We start from the raw sequence: 12441 nt of genomic DNA on the forward strand, positions 1-12441 counted from the left end.
ATATGCCCATACTTACCTCCGTCTCTACTTTTGGGGGTTCTATATTTTTACTAGAAAAATCACGGTTGAGACGTTGAAAGCTGGGTACTATTTTTTTGGGAACTATGTTTTGGTACTTTACTTTAGCATTTTTGTTATTTTTCTGCAACTATAATTTTTGTTTCTCTCTTTAAGAGGTTGAAAGTTGAGACTCATGGGTTTATTTAATTGTTTGGGTTAGTACTATCCCATAGTTTGATTTTCCATAAAATTATTTATTTGCCCATACATGATACCACTATAGATAGTGAGATTATTTCACTAGTTCATCGGCCAATAAAAAAAAACCTTGGAAGTGGAAGTCAACCCTTGTACGTGGATATTCACGAAGTCAATTTCCTTAGTAGGACCTCACCTATTTCTGCAAGGGAAATATTGAGGGGTAACATTGTCTTTAAAAAAGTATAAGAAGCATTTATAACTACTAGTACAGAAAATATTAGTGATGAAAAGTTATGTTTTTTGAGTTCCCATAACACAACTCATGCAGGTAATAAGTATATTTATTGCGTATAAAGAATTGCCTTTTGTGGCACCTATTAGCCGAACCGATTATCTAATGATCTTAGGGTATGCCACGTGGTGGCGCGACACATTTTTCCTAATTTTGAAAACCTAGGATATTTAGTGCCAATTTGTCGGCACTTTAAAATAATTCCAATAACCTCTCCCACAGCTGGCCAGGGGAGGTGAGCCTTAGATCTTAGATTTTTATTTTCACATCTTTACCACTAAATCAACCCGTAGTGAAATGGTGGAACCTACACACTTAGTCGTTGAATCTACATAAACATGTAATCGTGGAGGGACTTTTTCCTTTTTAAACTAAGGCCCTGTTCTGTTAATTTTTTTATTTTAAAGTACTTATTTTCTGTTTTACGAAACAATTCATTCTCTCACAATACATCACCTATAAATCATAAAACAAATACTTATTCCTTAGCAAAATGGGGCCTAAATCGTGGAGTGACTGAAACACTACCATTAGGTTGCTCCTGGAACGCTGATTTTTACTCCGAAAGCATAATTTCCCGTGTGACCAAAGGGCGCCGCCACCCTTTAGCTCCCATGACTTCTTGCCTCCAGGTCCATGGTTTTCATATCATAAGCAGATGTCCGCACCAGTTTGTACACGCCTCGATTAATTTTGAGAACTTATAGTCATGACCGAACAAACCCTCCGGCGGCCCAGAGGTGTCGAATGCTTGGCCTTCACGAAATTCGAATTCACATATGATCACAAGTACTTATTGCTTTCTCATGCCCACTCAGTCAAACTCATTAGGTTGCCTCTACATCAATTTTCCTATAATGATCTTACCATTAAATTGTAGGAGTATAATAATCTTACGGCCAAAATTGCACCACAAAATTCAAGTAAATTGACCCCTGATTTGAATTTCTAAGAAGCTAGCTTAAATTTTCTTTTGGAATATTTTCTTTGCAGTGCCTTTTTTTATCATATAAAAACTTTGGGTCAATTATTTTGAATTTAAGTCTCACTTTAGGATACAGGATTGAGAAAGTAAAACTTGGCTGGTAGGCTTTTCTCTGGTTAGGTTAGGTTCAAAGGGTTCCTAATCGATTATCCAAGTTGTTTTGGACATTTTGTTGTCATCAGAGGATATATATATATATATATATATATATATATATATATGAATTTTTTTTCTACTATGATAAGATCGCTTCTTTTTACCTTTTCGATTATTATAATCTAGACGAACTCGTAAAGTAAAAAAACTTCACAAAAGAATGAACAAAATCATTAGAAAATTAAGTGAATAAAAAATTAGAATTTTTAACACGTTAAAAGAAGACATTTCTCATTTACATCTAATTAATTCTAATTAGTTGTCCCTATTTGATTAATGCGTGTTTGGGGTCCTTGTAGTGAGGTTGGCCGCTTCAAGATTGCTGTGAGCAATCCAAGCCGTACGAAAGTGTTTCAACGATCTGAATCAGAGAAGAGTTTGTTTATAATCCAGATTGTTGAAAACTTAGATAGACAGATAAGCTGCCCATTGCAACCCTATAGTGCCGCGCCCGACTGTGATGCCCCAAAGTGGTATTGGGGCATCATGCCCCCAAGTGTTACCGGCAATTAGATTAAAATAAAAACATCACAACTGTTCAAGGAAAAGTAAGAAAAACTTGCCCAGCCGGTAAAAACTCAAAAGTGTACTCTCCATTTTTTTGTTTTTTTGTTTTTTGATCTTGACTCAAAAGTGTACTTGAAAACCCAAATTCCTTTTGACATAATCATCTCTTCCATATTATGCCCCTATGCTCTCACTTACAGCGAAAGGCCCAAAAATTATGGTGAAAAAATTAAGTTCCTTTAGACTGTTTATGGTGAAAAAACTTTTTTTAGATTGTTTATATAATAAAAAATATGGTGAAAAAATTAGCTGCTCTAATTTTTAATCTGTTTGAGCTGGGGCGAAGATTTTATTTTTGATTATGAGAGTCTTGAAGAAAAAAATTATGACCCTTTAGGATAAAATGATAAAAAAAAATAAGATCTTCACATGGGTTTAAACAAATTGAAAGTGAGAGCACTTAAATTTTAATCATATTTTTTAGTACATAAACAGTCTAAAAAAATTAAGTGATCTAATTTTCAATCCGTTTGATTCGGTACCGAGATCTTATTTTTCTGATAACTTTATCCTAAAAGGTCATAATTAGTTTTTATATTTAAAACTCTCATAATTAAGTTTCTGCTCTGTAGGGTCTCAAATAAAGTGCAGATACTTAATTATGAGAGTCCTAGAGATAAAAATTAATTACGACCATTTAGGGTAAAATGATCACAAAAATAAGATTTTTGTATAGGTTCAAAAGGATTGAAAATTGAAGTACTTAATTTTTTAATCATATTAAGTGCTCCAAAAAAATTAATTATGATTTAAAAATTAATGATGTGAATATATAGATAATTATCGTATCAACGAGATAGCTTGGATGATTTTTTGCTTAAAAAAAATCCCTTGTGTTCAAAACTTAGAATCATTGCATCCGTTGCTGCTACGAAGATAAGTAATTAATGGCACAATATATGTTAGGTAAGCAACACTCTAGACGTTTTGAAGCTAAGAAGTTGGTAAAAATAGCCTAAATATGTTGAAATTATCTAATGCACTATTGAGTCAAGGAGGGGATGGGGGATAAATTGCAATAAAGTTAAAGAAGAAGAACATGAGTTATGTCTTTGACCAAACCTTGTTAGTTTACCATTTTTCAAAATCTCAGACTTGTTGTACCTAAGAAGTTGACCAAAAAAAAAAAAAAAAGGTCTAAATATGTAGTATTTTTATCCTTTTCAAAAGGTAAGTACTAGCATAAATCGTGATATATTCACATCATTAAGTAATAGCTGAATATCATGGTGGTAATAATGATCAGGTATTGTGGTATACGTAGCCTTATTCTATGGCAAGTATGATACTCCCTCCGTCCCTTTTTAAGTGTTCTGCTTCGTAATTCCAACTTATTAAAAAGACATCATCATTATACTTTTCACATCAATTTTTTCCTCCACTTTCTCTACTTATTCATCATCATTGCATTTTTACTCACTTACTTTTTAAAATGAAATCTACTTTTAGGGACAAAATAGACAATTCACCAACTTTTATCCACTAACTTTACAAAATGGACACTTATTAAGGGACAGCCCAAAATGAAATACCGGACTATAAATAAGGGACGGTGGGAGTATTAATGACGGGTATGTAAGCATTTATGTAACATAACTATTTGATATACATCATGGTTATTTTTATGTATCATGGTATGTATTTGCATATACCGTAGTAACTAAGGGTCATCATCGGGCCGGGCCAGCTCGCCAAGTTATTGTCCAAGCCCGCCCACAGGCTGGGCTAACCGGGCTTTTTCTTTTTTTCGGGCCGGGCGGGCCGGGTTACCTACCATAAATTGAAGCCCAAGCCTAGCCCACGAGCTACCCAATTAACAGGTCGGCGGGCCAAAAGCCGGGCCAGCCAATGGGCGGACTTAAATTTCCTTGGGCCGAAACTAAATCAAGGTAAAAAAGAAAGCATTTTGTGGGATTTTAGGCTAATGGGCTGGCCCGTGGGCAGGCTATTGGGCGGGTACTATGGGCGGGCCGAGTAAAAATTCATAGTCCTAAGCCCGCCCATTACAAACTATGGGCCGGGCCAGTCCGCCCGTTTTACAGGCTCGGTCCGGGTAAAAGCCCGATGAGCCGGGCGGGCTTTGGGCAAACTTTGGGCGGGTCATGGACTTCAGGCTAAATAATGACCCTTAGTAGTAACTAGTTAATATACATTATGGTTATTTTTATCTAAACAAACCAAAAACATAATAATTGATCTTTTGTTCAAAAAAAAAAAAATTATGTTCAATATCTAAGACTCACAACTAAAATAAGACTTCATAATATGGATAAACTTACTTGGTTAAATTCTTCAATTTATTGTTCTTAAAAGTTAGAGAGGTTCTTCAATATTCATTTTCTTAATTACAAAAATACGAGTGATTTTCAACTACTACTTTCGTCTTGAATTTTAATTACAAAAATACGAGTGATTTTCTTATCAAAATAGTAAAAATATTTCCGCGTATATATATATTTTTTGAATCTCTTTGCACTACTAAAATATAGTTCTCGATTAGTCTTTTAAATTGGTGCAAAGCAATTTAAAAAACATGCACAAAATAGTTTATGTTGTTATCTCATATAGAGTGGAAAAAAAAGTCTTTCACATTTTCAGTTACTTTGTGAAGAGACTTTTGACTGACCGTCCTTTTGGTTCCACTTTACCTAAATTCCCCAGACATGGAAGATGGGAACAAAAAATAGCTGTAGTCATATCAATAATTCTAGGGACACACCCACTCACACATCCAAACACACACCCACCCTCACATGAGTGGTGGGCTCCATACATACATTTATGTGTGGGACCCACCACTCATGTGAGTGGTGGGTGTGTGTTTGGGTGTGTGAGTGAGTGTGTCCCTAGCACCACTCGTAGTCATATAGGACAACCGAACAAATTTTCTCGTATAATTACCAGGGTGGCGCTATCCCACCGTTCTGTTTCACCGCTTTCTCTACCGTAGTGCTTAATCTTACCGTCTGTTTCGGTAGTTAATTGTCCGAATTTTAAATTCTTCCCTGGAGCAATTTTTTTAAAATCCTTTGGGTGGTAAGACTGAGAGTGGTAAAACAGAGCGGTGGGGTAGACTTTATGTATTTCATCATTCTGGATTACCTTGCTATTCAACTTTAACCCTTTCGAAAATTAACGGAGTGAAATTTCCAATAATCTCCATTAAGCCCACTCTGGGCTCAAGGTGATTGGTTCCATGGCTGTTTAATTGGGAGTGAGAAGTCATGGACGCTACTAGTGACACACATGGTAACTGACGTGACACTATAGGATGTCATGTGACAGACCACCCTTGTCCTTTAGAGAAACCAGAGCCCTAGGTAATTTGCTCTATATTGACAATTGTCCGAGTCAATTTATGCTTACATTAATTAATTTTAAATATTTGTTAATTAAGATTTGAGAAAGTGTTAATAAATCTAAGAATTATTTTCTAACGAATATGATAATCGAACCTGTGAACTCGATGTGGCAAGTCCCTCGCTTGCTACTACAGTTCCAGTACTCAACCAAGAACCTTCGGGGATAATATTGGATTATGCGATACTCTTAAAAACTGGCATAGCAAAAAATGTAGGTGGTAAGACGTGATAATTCGGTTTTATTATTTGATAGTGAGACAAGAGATGACCCGTGCACGTAACATGTTGTGATTCTTGTTTCGGAAGGAGTAATTATCTAATAATCTTAGAGTATGCCACGTGGTGACTCAACACATTTTTCTTAATTTTGAAAATCTAGAGTATTTAGAGCCAATTTGTCGGCACTTTAAAGTAATTTCTATATATAGCTTGTCCCACAACAGGCCAGGGGAGATGAGCCTTAGATCTTAGATCTTAAGTTTCACATCTTCACCGCTTAATCAACCCGTAGTGACCTACACACTTAGTCATTGAATCTACATAAACGTGTAATTGTGGAGGGCCTTTCTTTTTCTTTTTCTTTTTTAACTAAATCCCTATTCTAGAAACTTTTTATTTTGAAGTACATATTTTTCGTTTTACAAGACAGGTCATTCTCTCACAATACATCGCCTTTAAATCATTAAACAAATACTTATTTCCTTAGTAGAACGGGCCTAAATCGTGAAGTGACAAAAATACCACCATTAAGTTGCTTCTAGAACGCTGAGTTTTCCTTCGAAAGCATAATTTTTCGTGTGACCAAAGGGCGCCGCCACCTTTTAGCTCCCGTGACTTCTTGCCTCCACATCCATATATGTTTTTCATATTATAAGCAGATGTCCGCACCAATTTGTACAAGCTTCGATTAATTTTGAGAACTTATAGTCACGACCAAACAAGCCCTCCGGCGGCCCAGAGATGTCGAATGCTTGGCCTCGACGAAATTCAAATATTCGAATTCACATATGACAAGTACTTATTGATTTCTCATGTCCACTCAGTCAAACTCATTGGGTTGCCTCTACATCAATTTTCCTATAATGATCTTACCATTAAATTGTAGGAGTACAATAATCTTAGGGCCAAAATTGCACCATAAAATTCAAGTAAATTGACCCCTGATTTGAATTTCTAAGAAGCTAGCTTAAATTTTCTTTTGGAATATTTTCTTTGCAGTGCCTTTTTTTTTATCATATAAAAACTGAGTCAATTATTTTGAATTTAATTCTCACTTTAGGATAAGGAATGAGAAAGTAAAAATCTGGAAATAGTTTCCTAATCGATTATCCGTTGTTTTGGACTTTTTGTTGTCATCAGAGGAATTTTTTTTTTTTTTCAACTATGATATGATTGCTTCTTTTTTCCTTTTCGATTATTATAATCTAGACGAACTCGTAAAGTAAAAAATTTCACAAAAAGAAAATTAGAATTTTTTACACATTAAAAGAAGACATTTGTCTTATATATACGTACATCGGGGCGGTTCCGAGAACACTTAAAAAACCCCCTCAAATATTAATCTCATAGTTTCCGATCATATTTTGATGATCCGAGCCGCTCAATGTGTTCAAAACGTGATTTTAAGGGTGCTCGCGAGAAACTGCCAAAAAAACTAACCGGGAATGCTTGATTTGAGCAGTTTTTTATTGAACCGTTCAATAAAAAACTGTTCGGATGAAGCTCTTCCCGGTCATTTTTTTTGCTGATTTCTCACGGACACCCTTAAAATCACGTTCTGATTAAATTGAGCGGCTCAGATCATCAAAATTCGATCGGGAACTTGGGGGGATTTTTTTAAGGGTTTTTTTAAGTGTCCCGGGAACCGCCTCGTACATCTGGGAGTTGTCCCTATTTGATTGATGCATGTTCGGGGTCCCAGTAGTGAGGCTGGCTGCTTCAAGATTGCAGGCTGTACAAAAGTGTTTTCAACGATCTGGATCAGAGAAGAGTTTGTTTATAATCCAAATTGTTGAAAACTTAGATAGACAAATGAGCTGCTCACTGCAACCCTGTAGTGCTGCACCAGGCTGTGATGCGGCAAAGTGGTATTGGGGCATGATGCCCCAAGTGTTACCAGCCATTAGATTAAAGTAAAAACATCACAACCGTTCAAGGAAAAGTAAGAAAAACTTGCCCAGCCGGTGAAAACTCAAAAGTGAAATCTCCGCATTTTTTTTGTTGTTTTTTTTTTTTTTTGATCTTGACTCAAAAGTGTACTTGAAAACCCAAACTGCTTTTTACATAATTATCATCTCCTCCATATTACGCCCATGTGCTCTCTCTCACAGCGAAAGGCCCAAAAAATTATGATGAAAAAATTCCTTTAGACTGTTTATGGTGAAAAAATTAACTTTTTTTAGACTGTTTATATAATAAAAAATATGGTGAAAAGATTAGCTGCTCTAATTTTTAATCTGTTTGAGCCATTGCGAAGATTTTATTTTTGATTATGAGAGTCTTGAAGACAAAAATTATGACCCTTTAGGATAAAATGATAAAAAAATAAGATCTTTACACGGGTTTAAACAGATTGAAAATGGGAGCACTTAAATTTTAATCATATTTTTTAGTACATAAATAGTTTAAAAAAATTAAGTGCTCTAATTTTCAATCCGTTTGATCCGGTACTAAGATCATATTTTTCTGATCACTTTATTCTAAAAGGTCATAATTAATTTTTATCTTAAAAATTCTCATAATTAAGTTTCTGCTCTATAGGGTCCCAAATAAAGTGTAGATACTTAATTATGAGAGTCCTAGAGATAAAAATTAATTACGACCATTTAGGATAAAATAATCACAAAAATAAGATTTTCGTATAGGTTCAAAAGGATTGAAAATTGGAGTACTTAATTTTTTAGTCATATTAAGTAATTAATGGCACAATATATGTTAGGTAAGCAACACTCCAAACGTTTTGAACCTAAGAAATTGGTAAAAATAGTAAAAATATGTTGAAATTATCTAATGCACTATAGAGTCATGGAGGGGGTGAGGGATAAATTGCAATAAAGTTAAAGAAGAAGAACATGAGATATGTCTTTGACCAAACCTTGCGGTATATTCACATCATTAAGTAATAGCTGAATATCATTGTGACGATCCAAATTTTTACATTGCCTCAAAATAAATACATCTCCAATAATTACAAGTCGTCAAGAACAAATGTACATGGTGGGCCTAAAAACCTCCAAAACGATACATATTTCTAAAGCTAAATCTTTCAAATACTCAAACTCGGGTCCCCACTTACTTGCTCTGCACCTAAAAATAAATAAAACGCCCGGGTAGTATATGCAATATGAGGACAATAACATGGCTAGCAATAAGAATATGTTCAATAAACGAGGATAACAAATCAAGTAGGATCATTCTGAATGTTTTCATTTGTAGCCTTATACCCGGCTCATCTCGGTAACATGCCAAGCACCACCCAGGTCAAAACTCTGTATTGGACACATGGGCCCCATAAACATTCTGGACTCCCCGTGGGGCAGTCCATCGTACAACTTTGATAACTCTGTGACCCGGTGGGCTTAAACATATACCAATCTGTTCCATGGCTTTCAGCCAAATACTTTCTGTGTCACGATACAAGAAGTGACAATAACTGAATCAATAAGCTTAGACATCAAATGAGTACAAATATGAGAGAATCAAAGAACACTCTTTGCAAAGAGATTTAGCTTGGAATGTATTGCACACTACCCGGTACCTTAAAATTATGATCGGAACCGTTAAACATGTGACGCAAAGATCTCAGCCAAAACTGATTGCCATGCACCCACAACAGGAAACCTCACTTTCTAAAAGCCTACATGATCAGTTGATTTTCCACATGTTTTTAATAGTTTGCTGATCAAAATCTAATGGCCTCAAGAAAATCCTATGTTGTACGTATATATATGGACAAAGATCACACTGAATAATTTATCTTGGTCCTTTTTTTCTTTACCAACCAAACGTATCAGTAGGTTTCCTAACTCTAAACCATGAGTTCATGACTCTAGAATAAAAAGTTCTCTCCCTGGGCTCTCTCTCTTGGTGCAACTACAACAAAAGTGAACAAGAGATTATGTTGATTTATATTGGCTTGGGAGTATGATGTGTCAATGGTGGATATTAGCTAGGTGTCAAGGTGAAGTCAAAGGCAAGTTTACTGAGTCACCTCTTCCAGCCACATGTCCAAAACAATATATTAGCTCCCATAATTCCTCCACCTAATGCCCAAAATTTGACACCTCAATAGTTTCATGTCTTGCCACTTGTACATATACGTGCATATTGCCATACCTCTATTTTCTTTCTTTTCTTTTCTTTTTTTCAAACGGCAAAAGCACAAATAATTACTAAGTAATACTCTTTTTTTTGTTTAAATCTAAAAATAATGATAATTTTAACCACCAAAATATGGGTCGTTACAATCATAGTGGTAATAATGATCAAGTATTGTGGTATACGTAGCCTTATTTATTCTATGGTAAGTATGACATTAATTATGAGTATGCACGCATTTATGTAACATAACTAACTGATATACATTATTGTTATTTTTATATATCATGGTAAGTGTTTGCATATATTGTGGTAACTAGTTGATATACATCATGGCTATTTTTATCTAAACAAACCAAAAACATAATTATTGATCTTTTGTTCAAAAAAAACAAAAACAAATTATGTTCATTATCTAAGAATCACAACTAAAATAAGACTTCATAATATGGATAAACTTACTTTGGTCAAATTCTTCAATTTATTGTTCTTGGAAGTTAGAAAGGTTCTTCAATATTCATTTCCTTAGACAAGAGAGAATATGTTTGGAAAAGTAAAAATCAGATGGATAAGTTTGAAGAGTTTAAGGTAGGGGGGAGGAATTTCGTATCTTTAATGTCATAATGTGGGGTAAGTAAGCATCTATTGCATAAGTTTGAAAGTAAGTGAATCCTTTTCAAAAGGTAAGTACTAGCTTAAACTGTGGTATGTACACATAAACCATGAAGTAACTGCCGATTATTGTAATGGTAACAATTATCGGATGGTTTGATATGGATAACCTGATTTTGTGGTAAGTATAATATTAATGACGGGTAGGTACGTATTTAAGTAACGTAATTAATTCATCATAATGAGGGCAGTTAATAAGGTAACTACCACAATAAATGTGATATATGTTACTTAGTTCTACTTAATTTTTATTGCTTGTAATTAAAGTATAATACCTTAACAATTAATGAAGCTAAATGATTTATTGAATGAGCCATTACAGATCAATAGTTAGTGGTTACTCTTACATTAGTCAATTGTATCAATCACTTATTTGATCACAACCAAGACTACTGTTAACTACTATATCTACTATTAACATTGATCACTATTAACCTACATCAACCAATTCATTTTAGCCAATTATATTAATGCTCAATCATCGTTATATCATTAGTGCAATTAGCCAATGACTTTGGCTACTATAATCAATCATCACTTATTGAATTGATCAATCAATTAAGCTCTCAGTCAAATGATTTTGACTACTATAATCGATTATAAAGATTAGTCGCCACCCTACCACTAATTAGTCTAATGTCAATTATAGCTACTAATTGTTATAATATCATGTTAATCGATTGCATAAATTATTTTAAATAAATTATTTAAATTTAATTAGGAGATTAATACAATAATATGGTTTATATTTATTATTTGTAAATTTTTAAAAAATATATATATATACACAAAGTAAAAATTTAATAGAATATATTAACAGCATTAATTGTAAGTTATTCAAAATATAAATGAATAATTGTTTTCACAAAAATTTTTGTAAAATACTTTTTAATTAAAAATAATTTAATGGAATATATTAACAACATGAATTTAAAATAAAGGAATTTTTTTGGCTTAAGAACCTAGTTTCCAAAAATTGTTATAAAAAAAATTGGTTAATAAAATAAATATTATTAAATTATATTTATATTTTCACCCAATATTTGGTAGTCTATTACACAAATGATTAGAAAAGTGACAAAAAATAGGGTGAATAGAATAAAAAAAGTGGTGTGAATTTATAAATTTTCAATAATTAAAAAAAATTCTGCAAAAGGGTAAATTTTTCTGCCAACAAAGTCCATTTTCACGCTCAAACCGGCTACCTGGAGAACAAGTTAGAGAGAGAAAGGGCAAAAAACGTTAAAGTAAAGCCTTTAGGTATGGGTAAGTATGCCTTATTTTGTGGTAAATATCAGTATAAAATATGGTAAGAAGAGCCGGTGTTCATGGTAAGTATATTGACTTTTTTTGCTGAAAAAACGCAAAACCACCTTACTTTTTGGGGGTGGTTTTGATCCAAGGGCCCAGATTAACTTAAAACCTGATCTAATGGTCCGTATTAAATGAGGGCATCATGCCCCAATATACCATATTGGGGCATCATAGAAAAATTGTGTAGTACCCAGCCTCACTACAGGAACTACATATATGTATGTATTATAGAAATATAGAATCTGGTTACTTTCGGTTGTGTAATATTTATTTATTTTCCTACTTTTAGTGCGCAGGACTGAACTTGCTCTATTAGAAAACTCGAAGGGGTTTGACCAAGTGGGCATAAGAACTTGGAGCCATTAGAGAATTTGTCTGGTTGTTAACTCTAGGGTTCCGGAATTAGTTGAGGTGCAGGCAAGCTGATTCAGACGTTCGGTTATAAAAAATAAAAATAAAAACCTTGCTATCTATTGGATTGGAAAACACAATTTATCGACATCGAAGATATTACTTCAACGAGGAGAAATAGGAGAATTTTAAAAGAAATAAAGAAAGTAGGGCAGCCTGAAATT

This window comes from Rhododendron vialii, chromosome 10a (assembly GCF_030253575.1).
Source record: "Rhododendron vialii isolate Sample 1 chromosome 10a, ASM3025357v1".
Taxonomy (NCBI): Eukaryota; Viridiplantae; Streptophyta; class Magnoliopsida; order Ericales; family Ericaceae; genus Rhododendron; species Rhododendron vialii.